The sequence below is a fragment of the Acomys russatus genome, chromosome 16 (genome assembly GCF_903995435.1).
Source record: "Acomys russatus chromosome 16, mAcoRus1.1, whole genome shotgun sequence".
NCBI lineage: Eukaryota > Metazoa > Chordata > Mammalia > Rodentia > Muridae > Acomys > Acomys russatus.
Genome location: NC_067152.1, coordinates 35,797,950 through 35,810,193, shown reverse-complemented (window position 1 = coordinate 35,810,193; position 12,244 = coordinate 35,797,950).

Below are 12,244 nucleotides of genomic sequence, written 5' to 3'. Positions count from 1 at the left end.
TCTCTGGCTCCATTTCCACCCCTCTAGAAAGTTCTGACTCCCTTTCACCACTTCCAGAAGGATCTTGGAATCTCTGGATAGTGTTTTCCAGCGTACCCCCAGCAAGTCCTCTGGAGCACTCTGAAGAGCTTAATACTCAGCCCTACTGCAAGAGAAGAAATCAAGTGAGAAATGCACATGACTTATCCGTGATGAAGAGAAATACTGATTAGAGCACAGCTGTTTGTTTTTGTATCCCCAGTGTGTGCTTGATAATTACCCCACCTGCAAGCAGACCTGCCCCAGCAACCCTGAAGACCTCCTCTCAGCCTTAGATAAATACAGTTTCATTAGTAAGAGTAGGGCCCAGTTAAATTGTGACAGGTCCCCCATCAGGGAAGCCTGTCTCAGAAAGTCAAACCTTTGCAGTTGAACAGCCCTAGAGGCAAATATCCACACCAGAGCTTAACTGTGGTGTTGAGTTCTGCGCCTGACTTTCCCAAGTCTGGTGTTACTTATAGATAGTCTGATTCGGCATAAAAAACTATTTTTATTTTATCAAATACTTGTGTATCATTTTTAACTGCTTAGCAAATCTCAACTCATTTGCGGCTTTGTTAAGACTGTAAGATAAGTTCTTTTTATGAGAAGTCATGCTGCAGCCGGATGTGTTCTGGCTACTCAACCCTTGTTAAGTACCATTGTAGTTCATCCTGAATAAATCAGTCAAGGAAGGTGTGTGTGTGTGTGTGTGTGTGTGTGTGTGTGTGTGTGTGTGTGTGTGTGTGTGTACTTACATGTAAGAGCATGCTAGAGGACAAGTCTCAGTAGTCATTCCTCCAGGGCATTTACTTTTTTGTTTGTTTGTTGTTTTGTTTTGTTTTGGTTTTGGTTGGTTAGTCTTCTTTGTTTTCTTTTGAGACAGGGTCTTTCACTGGCCTGGAACACAATTCAACTAGACTAGCTCACCAGGAAGCCCCAGAGGTTCACTTGTCTCTCCTCCCCCAAAACCAAGGTTAGAAGCACACACCATCACTCAACTTTTTAAAAACACAGGTTCTGGTGATCTTTGTGCTTACAAAACAAGCAGGTAACGAGGGAGCCATCTCCCCAGTCCACAAAGAAGTTGTTTGTTTTCTCATTTGTTTGTTTGTTTTTAATCACAAAGGAGTATTTTTTTAAAGTATGCTCAAAACTTTGTTACATAAATTTTCAAACACACAAAAGTAGTGGCCCTTCACTGACTGACTCAGTCTCCTTTAGTTTTCTTTACACAATCATAGAATTGAGGATGATAGGCCCTCATTTCATGTACAATGCATTCACGGCACTATTTTGTTCATCGCTTTTTAGACAACACAATACATGTACTTGATTTCACTGACTTTCCCAATGAGCCTTAAGGCAGGCAGTGGGGTCACAACATCTAGTCAGCAACTGGCCACATAAAGCATAGAGGATTAAGGAATTTGCCAGAAGTCACATGTGAACTGAGAGTATATCTTAGTGGTGAAATGTTTGTCTATCATGTACAATCCCATTACAACAACAACAACAAAACAACAACAACAAAATCAAAGAATGGTAAAATATATAGAAACACCAGGTGATTTCTAAAAATTTCAATTGATTCATTCTTTTTTAAAAAATATTTAGTTATTGACTTTACACCCTAATCATAGCCCCTCCCTCCTCTTTCCCTCTCCCTCCCTCTTCCCTTTATCCATCCTCCCCTACCACTAAGAAAAGGGGAGTCCCCCAACTAACCCACCCCAGCACATCAAATCGTATAAAGACTGCCAGCATCGTCTTCCACAGTGGCCTACCAAGGCAGTCCTGCCAGCAGGGAATGATTGAAAAGCAAGCAACAAAGTCCACATCGGAGATCACCCTGCTCCCCTTATTAGAGGACCCACATGAAGACCAAGCTGCTCATTCAGTACATATGTGTAGGGGGCCTAGGTCCAGTCCCTGTATGGCTTATGGTTGGTGCTTTAGTTTCCACAAGTCCCCTGGCCCCAGGGTCAGTCGACTCTGTTGGTCTTCCTGTGGAGCTCCTGTTCCCTCCAGATCCATCTGTCCTCCACCACCACCACCACCACCACCACTCTTCCACAAGACTCCCTGCACGTTGCCTAATGTTCGGCTGTGAGTCTCAGCATCTGTTTCGACCTGCTGCTACATGGAGTCTCTCAAAGGATAGCTATGCTTGGCTTTCATCTGCAAGCATAGCAGACTATAGCTGACAGAGTCAGGGGTTGGCTTTCTCCCATGAGATGGGCCTCAGGTTGGACCAAGCATTGGTTGGGCATTCCCTCAGGCTCTGCTCTCATTATCCCTACACATTTTGTAAGTGAGGTAAATTTTGGGTCAAAGTTTTTGTGGGTGGGTTGGTGTTCCCCACCCTTCACTAGTAGTCCTGTCTGGTGAGAGGGTGGCCTCTTCAGTCCCCATGATCCCCACTACTAAGAGTCTCAGCTAGAGTCATCCCCATATGCTCCAGGAGACCCTGTTATAGGTCCCCAGCTTGTCTCAAAGATTCCCCTGCCCAGCATACTGAGAGGAATGAATCCTGTCAGGTCTGAGCCAGCATCAGTGTCCGGTTCTTTTGTTCTGAAAGCATAATTTCTCACACGCATTATACAGCTTTAACATTAGGATGGTATGAGGTGTACAGGATGCACAGAGCAATTAAGGCTGGTTCTCTGCTCATTTGTGAGCAGATGTAAGACATCTGCAAATCTTCCTTCGTGCCATACTAAGAATGGCCTCTAATTATCGGTCACAGAGAATCTGTGACCAACATGAAGCCTTGTCTATGCATAGACCTTCGTATCTCAGCCAGTCTCAGAGCTAGTCCCGTGCAATAGGATAAGCAGTATAAGTGACCTGCTTGTCTGCAATTTGAATTCTTTTTTTTTAATTTTATTTTATTCATTTATTCATATTGCATCTCAATGGTTATCCTCCCCCTTGTATCCTCCCCTTCCTCCCTCCCTCCCATTTTCCCCTTACTCCCCTCCCCTATGACTGTGACTGAGGGCGACTTCCTCCCCCTTTTTTTAGATCAAGATAAATGTTTTAAGTTAATAGAGATGAGATATGATAGATATTGATCTTCATTAAGAAATTTAGACCCAACAAGATAGGAAAGATGTTTACTTCAAGTCTGCCAAATACAAACGGCCAAATCACTATGAATGTAACATTTATATAACTCATAATTGTCTCGTGGTTCTTCCAACTGTACGTAGTTTATTTTATTCATTTGTAATGATATAAATGTACACATTAAAAAAGAAACATAATAAAAAAATAAAGTAGATTTTTAAACAGCTGAAAACAAACAAACAAACAAACCCAAAGCAAACAAACAAACAAACAAGATTCCCCTGCCCATGGTTTCTCTTCTCTCCACAAGCCCTTTGTCCTCCCCTCTCCTCTCTCCACATCTGGCCCCACCTTTCTTTCCCTCCCCACTCCTATCCTGTTCCCTCTCTTCAACCATTTCTTCTGTCTATTCTATTTCCCCTTCTGAGAGCAATTCAAGCATCCTCCCTCGTGCCTTCCTTTTTACTTAGCTTCTTTGGGTCTGTGGATTGTAGTATGGTTATCCTGTACTTCATGACTAATATCCTCTTTTTTTTATTTTTTAAATTTTTTTTAATATCCTCTTATAAGTAAGTACATACCATGTGTGTCTTGAACCTAGAAAAAGTTGGGAGATGGGAAGCAATGTGATCAAAATATAATGTGTGAAATTTTAAAAATTAGAATTGTGGGCCTGGGGAAATAGCTCAGTGAGTAAAGTGCATATCACACAAGAACAATGAACCATGGCCCAAGTCAAGAACCAAGTACAGCCTCATGCACCTGTAATTCCAGTGCTGGAGAGGCAGGGACAAGGGGGGTCCCTTCAGCTTGTAATCCAGCCGGGAGTGGTTTAGTGAGGGACTAGTCTTCAGTCTCAAAGAAATAAGGCGGAGAAATGCAGTGGTTTGAATGACAAAGGCCCCCCCCCCCCCAAACACAGTCTTTGGCAATAGACCGCTTGGTCCTCCATTGGTGGGGTGGTGGGGTGGCCCTGTTTGGGGAGGCCTTACTGTAGGGATGGGAAGTGAGCACTTGAAGACTTGCACTGTTTCCTTTGCTCTCTCAGTTTGGCACTTTGAGGCGTGAACTCTCAGCTTCCATCTCTGACCTCCATGTCTGTTGCCTGCTGCCCCGACCATTACAGACTCTAACCTGCTGGAACCGTAAGCCCCAAATAAACTTCCCTCTATGTACATTTCCTGTGGTCATGGTTGTCTATCATAGCAATAGACAGATACCTAACACAAGAAGTGACTGAAAATGACACCTGACCTGCACACACATGTTTACACCAAATACAAACATGTATGTATGCAAAATACTAATACTAATAATTTGTGTATGGCCACTTAAAAAGAAGTGCCTCATAAAAGATTATAACCCTGAAACCTAACTACAGAGAACACTTGATGGCTTCATAAGTGGAATGGCGAGCTTGGAATCAAGAGACCAACATTCTGGATTTATTTTTATTATTAACTGGGAGTTACTTCTCGTCTTCAGTTAAAAAAAATTTTATGAAACTCAGTGCTTTATGTGGCCTCAGATGACATTGTCTGACTCAGAGGAAATTGCTGTGTCCTAGTGCAATAAGCTTTGGTTTCTTGGGTTGAAATCTCTTGTTTTCATATTCTACAGCAAACATTTAAAAAATGGAAATGAAATCACGTGACCTCATTGCTAGTCTCTTTTCGGAGCCTCTGTGCCCTGCATCTAAAGGGCATGTCCTGACCCTAGTCCTCTTTGCAAAATTGAGATTCAGGATGGGGAAGTCTCAAAGGACAGCGTTGTGATGCTTTTTATGGGACTGAAGCCGATCATTATGAACAGAGGTGGGAAGTGAGTGCCGGCTGCACAGCTAACACAGAGGCTCTTCTCACCCACTCTGCTACTCTTAAGCCAGAGCAAACTTCCAATAAAATCAACTAAGCCAGTGAACGCACTGGTAATAAATGGTCCTCAGGGGCCATGGAAGCAATCTGTGAAAAGCCCCCCAGAACATTTGTTGGCAGGACAGGGAAGTCACCAGAGCTGGCTCAAAAATGACTACAAAAGCAAAAAACCTGGGAAATGAGATTGTAAGGAGTGTAGGTACTGCTTGGAGCCTGTCACACACAACACTATACCCAGGATGGACTAGAAGTAGAAGTGGCAGTGCCCTCCAGAACCCAGGCAGCTTCTCTCTCACATTTCCTGGTTTCTACTGTATGACCTCTTACATCAACCTTATTTCACCAATTGCTGTCTCTCCTCACTGATCTACTTGCATATCCCCACATCTTGTCCAGAGGATTCTTCAGTTCCCCTGCACAACAGCTAATTGCTCTACTGTGGGATGTTGGAAGTGCACACATGCCTCTGTGTGTGTGTGTGTATCTGTGTGTGTATGGCAAAGGCCACTCACTGTTTGCTGTCCTCTTCAATTACTCTACACCTTAATTTGTTGTTGATTTTTATAAATCTTTATAAAAACAAAATCTTTCTTTTGTTTTTGAAATTTTTACCTATGTGTACATTAATAATATCCATCACTAACTTCCCCTCTCAATACCCCCAAACACCACCTATGAATGTTCACGCTGTCAACTTGTCACCTGGGAAGAGCATTTAAATGAGGGAGTTGTCTGTATTGGAATAGACGGTGGACAAGTCTGTGGAGGGTTGTCTTAATTGTGGGAAGACCCAGCCCACTGCAGGCAACTCTATTACCAGGATAGGATGTCTTGGGCTGTGTAAGAATGGAGAAACCAAGCTGAGTACAATCAATCGAGCAAGCTTGCCTGCATTCCTTTCTCTCTGCTTTTCGCTATGGATGCGGGTATAACTAGGTGTTTGAAGTTCCCGCCTCCACTTCCCTTTGATGGACTATTTTCTGGAACTGTGAGCTAAAATAAAATTTTTGTCATGCTGTTTTATCACTGCAACAGAGATGAAACTAGAACATCCCCCCAGCACATTTCCCTCCCACTTTCATGTCCTCTCACGTATTTTAATTTTAATTTATTATAACTTATTCAGATTACATCCTGATTATTATCTTCTTGCTTGTATCTTCCTATTCCTACCCTCCCTCCCTCTTCTGCCCTATTTCTTTCCCCTAGACTTCTGACAGACGAGGACATCTTCCCCCACCATATGACCACAGTCTATCAGGCCTCATTCAGATAGCCTGCACCCCCTTCCTCTGTGTGCCACCAGGGCTCCCCACCAAGGAGAAGTGAACAAACAGCAGGTACCAGAGTTCATGTCAGAGGCAGTCCTGCTCTCCTCACACCCATAGAGAATGAGCTGTCCATTGGCTAGATCTGAACAGGAGGTCTAGGTTTACTGCATGCATTGTCTTTGGTTGATGCAACAGTTTGTGCAGATGCCCTGGATCCAGATTTGCCAGCCTTGATGGTCTCCTTGTGGGGATCCTGAACCCTCTGGGTCCTTCCATCCCCCCATTCTTCCATACCACTCTCAGTGCTCCACTCAGAGTACAGCAGCGAGTTCCAGCATCTGTTTCAATCCCCGGATCCAGGTGGAATCTTTCAGAGGATATCTATGTTGGGTTAATATCTACTTATAAGTGAGTATATACCATGCATGGCTTTCTGGGTCTGGATTACCTCACTCAGGATGATTGTTTCTAGTTCCATCCAGTTGCCTACAAATGTCAGGATTTCCTAGTTTTTAATAGCTAAGTAGTTTTCCATTGTGTAAATGTATCAGTTTCTTTATCCATTCTTCAGTTGAAGGGCTCTAGGTTGCTTTCAGATTCTGGATATTATGAATAAAGCTGCTATGAAAATAATTAAGAATCCTTGTTGTATGGTGGATCATTTTTTGGGTATATGCCCAGGAGTGATATAGCTGGGTCTTGAGGTAGCACTGTTCCCAGTTTTCTGAGAAAGCACAAGATTGATTTCCAAAGTGGTTGTACAAGTTTACACTCCTACCAGCAATGAAAGAGTGTTCCATTTTCTCCACAATCTCGCTAGCATGTGCTGTCCACTTGAATTTTTTATCTTAGCCATTTGGATAGGCGAAAGAAGGAATCTCAGAGATGTTTTGATTTTCATTTTCCTGATAACTAAGGACATTGAGCATTTCTTTTGGTGTTTGTCAGATATTCAAAGTTCCTCTGTTGAGAACTCTCCATTCCTGATCTCAAGCTGTACTATAAAGCAACAGTAATAGAAAACTGTCATGGTACTGGCATAGAAACAGGCTGGTTAATCAATGGAATCTAATCAAAGACCCAGAAATAAACCCACACACCTATGGATACTGGATTTTTTACAAAGAAGCCAAATCCATATAATGGTAAAAAGATAGCATCTTCAACAAATGGTGCTGGTCTAAGTGGATGTCTACAAGTAGAAAAATGCAAGTAGATCCATATTTATCACCCTGCACAAAACTAAAGTCCAAGGCAATTAAAGACCTCAACATAAAACCAGACACACTAAATCTGTTAGAAGAAAAAGTGGAAAAGCCTTGAACTCATTGGCACAGGAGACAATTTACTGAACAGAACACCAACAACTCAGGCTCTAAGATCAACAATTAATAAATGGGACCTCATGAAACTAAAAAGCTTCTGTAAGGCAAAGGACACTGTCAACAGAACAAAATGACAGCCTCCAGACTGGGAAACGATTTTCACTGACCCTACATCAGACAAAGAGCTAATATCAAAATATATAAAGAACTCAGGAAATTAAACACCAAACCAAATAATCCAATTTTTAAAATGGGCTACAGAGCTAAACAGAGAATTCTCATTTATGTTTGAAGTAACCCCCTGAGTCTGAGTGGTTCTGCCTGCTGGAATAGTGACTGAGCTTGCGTAGACCCTGTGGTCTTCTATAGGCAAACAACCACTGCAAATGAAGCCTCCCTGGTTGAAGCTGGAAGCAACACTCACTTCTGTGGTGAATCACTGACACAGCTGTGCTGAGTTGAAAGGTCTCAGATCCCTTTGGTTCTAGCAGGCACCATGAGGTTCTGTGTGCAGAAAAGATGGATGAAAGTCGCTGGTCTCTGCAGTCTCGGTGTTCTTGGGTGGCTGGTGTGTGAAGGGGAGTTGTAAGTCGTTTCCTGGTAGTTTCCTGCCTCCACCGTTCTGGTCCTGCGTGTTGGATTTGTAAAAATAAGTAGCATTTTCTTTGTGGGTTCTCTACCTTAATCTGTGAGGCAATTCCTTCTGTTGAGCCTGGAGCTTACCGCTCCGGTCAAACTAGCTGACCCGCCAGGCCCGAGTCCCTTCCAGTCCTTCCCTTCTCAGCACTGGGATTCCAGGTACATGCTGTAGCGCCTGGATTTTTATCTGGCTGCTAGAGAGATCCGAGATCAGGTCCTCATAGTATCTAAATTGCCCCCAGCCTCCGCTTCAGTGTTTCATTTTTGTTGTTGTTCTATTAGTTCTTTGAGAATTTCATGCATAGTTTTCATCCTATTCACCCTCTCCCCCAGCTCCTCCAAGACCTACCCCACTCCCTCACCTATCCCTTCTACTTTGTGTTCCCTCTCCCTCTTTTTTTTTCATCCATCAAGTTCAGTGTGTCTTGCACATACGTCTTTGGATGTGTGGCCTTCCCACTGGAGAGCGGTCAACTTCCTTAAAAACCTTGACTCTCCCTCTCCCAGGGGCTGGCTGTCCATTGCCAACAGCTCCTCTCTATGGAGTGGGTATTCCTTCCCCCTCTCCTGTCTGCATGCTGGGATTTGGTCTGCCTTGAGCTTGCTCAGAGCTTGGACATGTTGTCATGTGAGTTCACATGGACAGCTTCCCTGCTGGGTCCAGAAATCACCATTTCCTTATAATCATCTACCACCTCTGTCTCTTCCTCTCTTCCCCCCACCCCCCGCACCCCCGCTTCTGTCATGGCCCCGAAGTCTCAGGAGGAAGCTATGTAACAGACAAGGATCATTTAAGCATGAGCACTCCACAGCTACTCTCTGCACTGTGTCCAACTGTGGGTCTCCGTGTTAACGACCGCCTACTGCAAATAGAAGCTTCCCCGACGAGAGTTGAGAGATGCACATGGCTATGGTGACAAACCATTAAGAGTCAGTCTGGTGCTATTTCTTGCCTCAGTATCTATGTCTCTGTTTGCAGCTGCAACGTCAGCTCAGCCGAGGTCCGGCACCAGTCAGAGTCACAAAAGGCTTCCGAAGACATTCCGTAGGATTGCTTCTCCAACCTGGAGTGCTTTAGAAAATAAAGAGAATAGGAAGAAATAATCACAACCAAAACAATAGCACGGAAAAGTGGCTTCTCAGGAAACCTGAGGTGTTTGCTTTCCTAAAATTAGAAGGATGGTTTTGATTTGGGGGTTTTGCTTTTGTTTGTTTGTTTTTTAAGGACAGGAAAAGTCAAAGGAGCAGATGATGAAGCAAGGGTGCCCTGGATAGCCTACACTATTAGACAGAGTGTCTGGTTTCCACTCCCCATGGACTCTTTGATCCAACTCTCCCTCCCTCCCCCCAATAAATAGAATACAAAATACAGCGTGTTCCCTAAGGGCCTTGGGAACATGGCCTGATTTTCTCTGAAGAAATCCTACCCTGGGCACTATTGAGAACTGTGAAGTTCTTTCTAAGCACCAAGAGGCTTTAGAGTTCTTGGAAAGGCTTTCTGTTAGACAAAGGTTACCTGTCTGATTGGCTTTCTAACAAAACTGTGAAGGCAAAAAGATGGCCAACTTCAACTATGAACTGCCTTAATTAGAGTGTGCCCGTTTGAATCCATATACAGAAAACACACAAGTGGCTCAACTTCAGAGTGCCTTTAAACACAAGTAGTACACAGGCATTCAAAAAAGTAATTAACATATAATAATCCAGAATCTAGAACATTCTATACATTTTGTGTACATATGACTGCAGATAATATTTTAATTAATTTATAGTGTTATCTCCTGTTTTGTCTTTCCACCTATCCTTTCAAACTAGCAGAAAGATTTGACCATGGATAACTAATGTCTCACCAAAAAAATGCAGTCTTTCTTATTTTGTTTATTAGTTCATTTCTCCAATATCTGGCTTACTGTCAAGTATCTGAATGCAACTGTTGCTGTGGAATCTAGCCCACCCTGGGCTACACAGGAAGACTCTGTCTATAAATAAATGTAACTATTGGCTAAAAACAACAATATATCACAGGACACATAATAGGTGACATAGCCAGAAAGAATATATTGTTAACTGTGCTAATGCAAGTGAAATAGGAAAATATATGAACAATAAAATATGCATTATAGTGTCTTAGTGTTTGCACAGAGTTTTTCTTAATAAACAAACATATAAGGTAGTAGAAAATGTGTTACAAGTTCTAAGGGTTCTTAATCTTACTTTGGCCTGAATCCATAAATGTGCTCTTGGTTTGATACATTTCACATTTTTCATTGCTTCTCTCAGATATTTATGAGGTTGTTGAAACATTATTTTCCACCTGTGTGATTTTTTTGTTTACAAACTGGGTTCCAATCAGAGGGAAAGTGTAAATGAGTTCCAGAAACGCACTTCTAATACGTTAAATATATGGTTGTTCTAGTTTGCTTTCTGTTGCTGTGATAAACACCATGGCCAAAAGCAACTTGAAGAGGAAAAGGTTTATTACGTCTTACAGATTACAGTCTGTCATCAAGACAAGAGGCAAGCCAGGGCAAGGAGCTCAAGGCAGGGGCACGAAGCAGAAGCCACAGAGGACTACCTCTTACCAGACTGCTTCCTCTGGCTTTCTCAGCTACCTTACTTAGACAATCCACCTGCCTAGGAACAGCACCAGCCACAACAGGCTGAGTCCTTCTCCATCAATCAGCAATCAAGAAAAATGGTACCCCAGGACATGACCATAGATAATGTGGTGGAGGCCCCTTTTCCCAGGTGTGTCTAGGTCTGTGTCAGATGGACAAATGAGCTATGATGATGGTTATAACAAGTGATGGTGATAGCGTGGGGAAATTCTAAACTAAACAGACATTGACTTAACCATAGCACTTCCTTGCATTGAAATGCTCAAATTTTAGGCTCCTATTAAATCTGAGGAAAGAGGCAAGATGGAGTTTAGGTGGTGGTAGGATGCTTGCTTAGCACATTAAAATAAGCTACCCATGGAAACACTTGTTAAATAGAATAAATAACTTCTAAAAGAATAATGTGAAGGAGGAAGCACACTAAAGAAATTTGGGTAAATATAAAGGGAGATGGGAATAAGAAATTTATGCAAAGCAAACACACACAGAACAGTAGAATAATAAACATCAATTCAAAAAATTTAATTAGAACAAAGAAAATAAATTATATTTTTAAAATACTAATAAAAATTACAATACTTTAATTGTAGAAATTCAGATTAAATAAATTCCAGACTATAGCATTGTTTGGTGAGACAGAAAGGTATTATGTAACATACCAGAAAACTAACAGATCTGAAACTTGAACCAGTAAACATCAATAGTATAGGCTTAAAACACTGGTTTCCACCATACCGAAGCCAGCACTTGACTTTATGTGTCTGTGTGTTTGTTTTCTTGTGTACGAAACAGCAATGTGTTGAAGGTGAAAGGCAGCAGAAGGAGAAAACTGTGGCTGTTTCCAAGTGTGATGTTAATATCAAATTATTGCAAATCGATTAAGCCACCAAGAAAACCAATAATGATGTTGGGAGTTAAACATAAGACATTTGGGCGTGTTCACATCTGTAGAGCCTTCTGTCAACTCTTAGATAATCTGCATTCTTCCAATTATCCAGAAAAATGTTTTCAAAGACTGAGCACATTCCAGGCTCTACAGGACATTTCAATTACTATTTTTAAAGCCACATAGAGTGCATAATCTCCGACGATAACATATAGCAAGGTGGGAACTGAGTTTCAGAAAGGGGGCAAAGTGGTAGAGAGAAGAAGAGGGAGAAGAGAGAGAAGTGGCATGACCTTCTAAAAGAGAAGGCATTAGGAGGGGAGGAGAGAGAGAGAGAGAAGGTGAGGAAAGGAGAGGCAGGCAAGGGGAGGGGTGGAGGGAAGACAGCAACAGAGAAACTGAGAAGTATTCAAACACAGTCTTGCATATCTGGAAGCTTAAACATATTTTTAAAAATTCTTCGTGGGTGGCAGCGGAAACCATGACGGAGATTATGAGCAACACACACTTGATTTGATTGGTGTGATCACCTCTGGCAGCA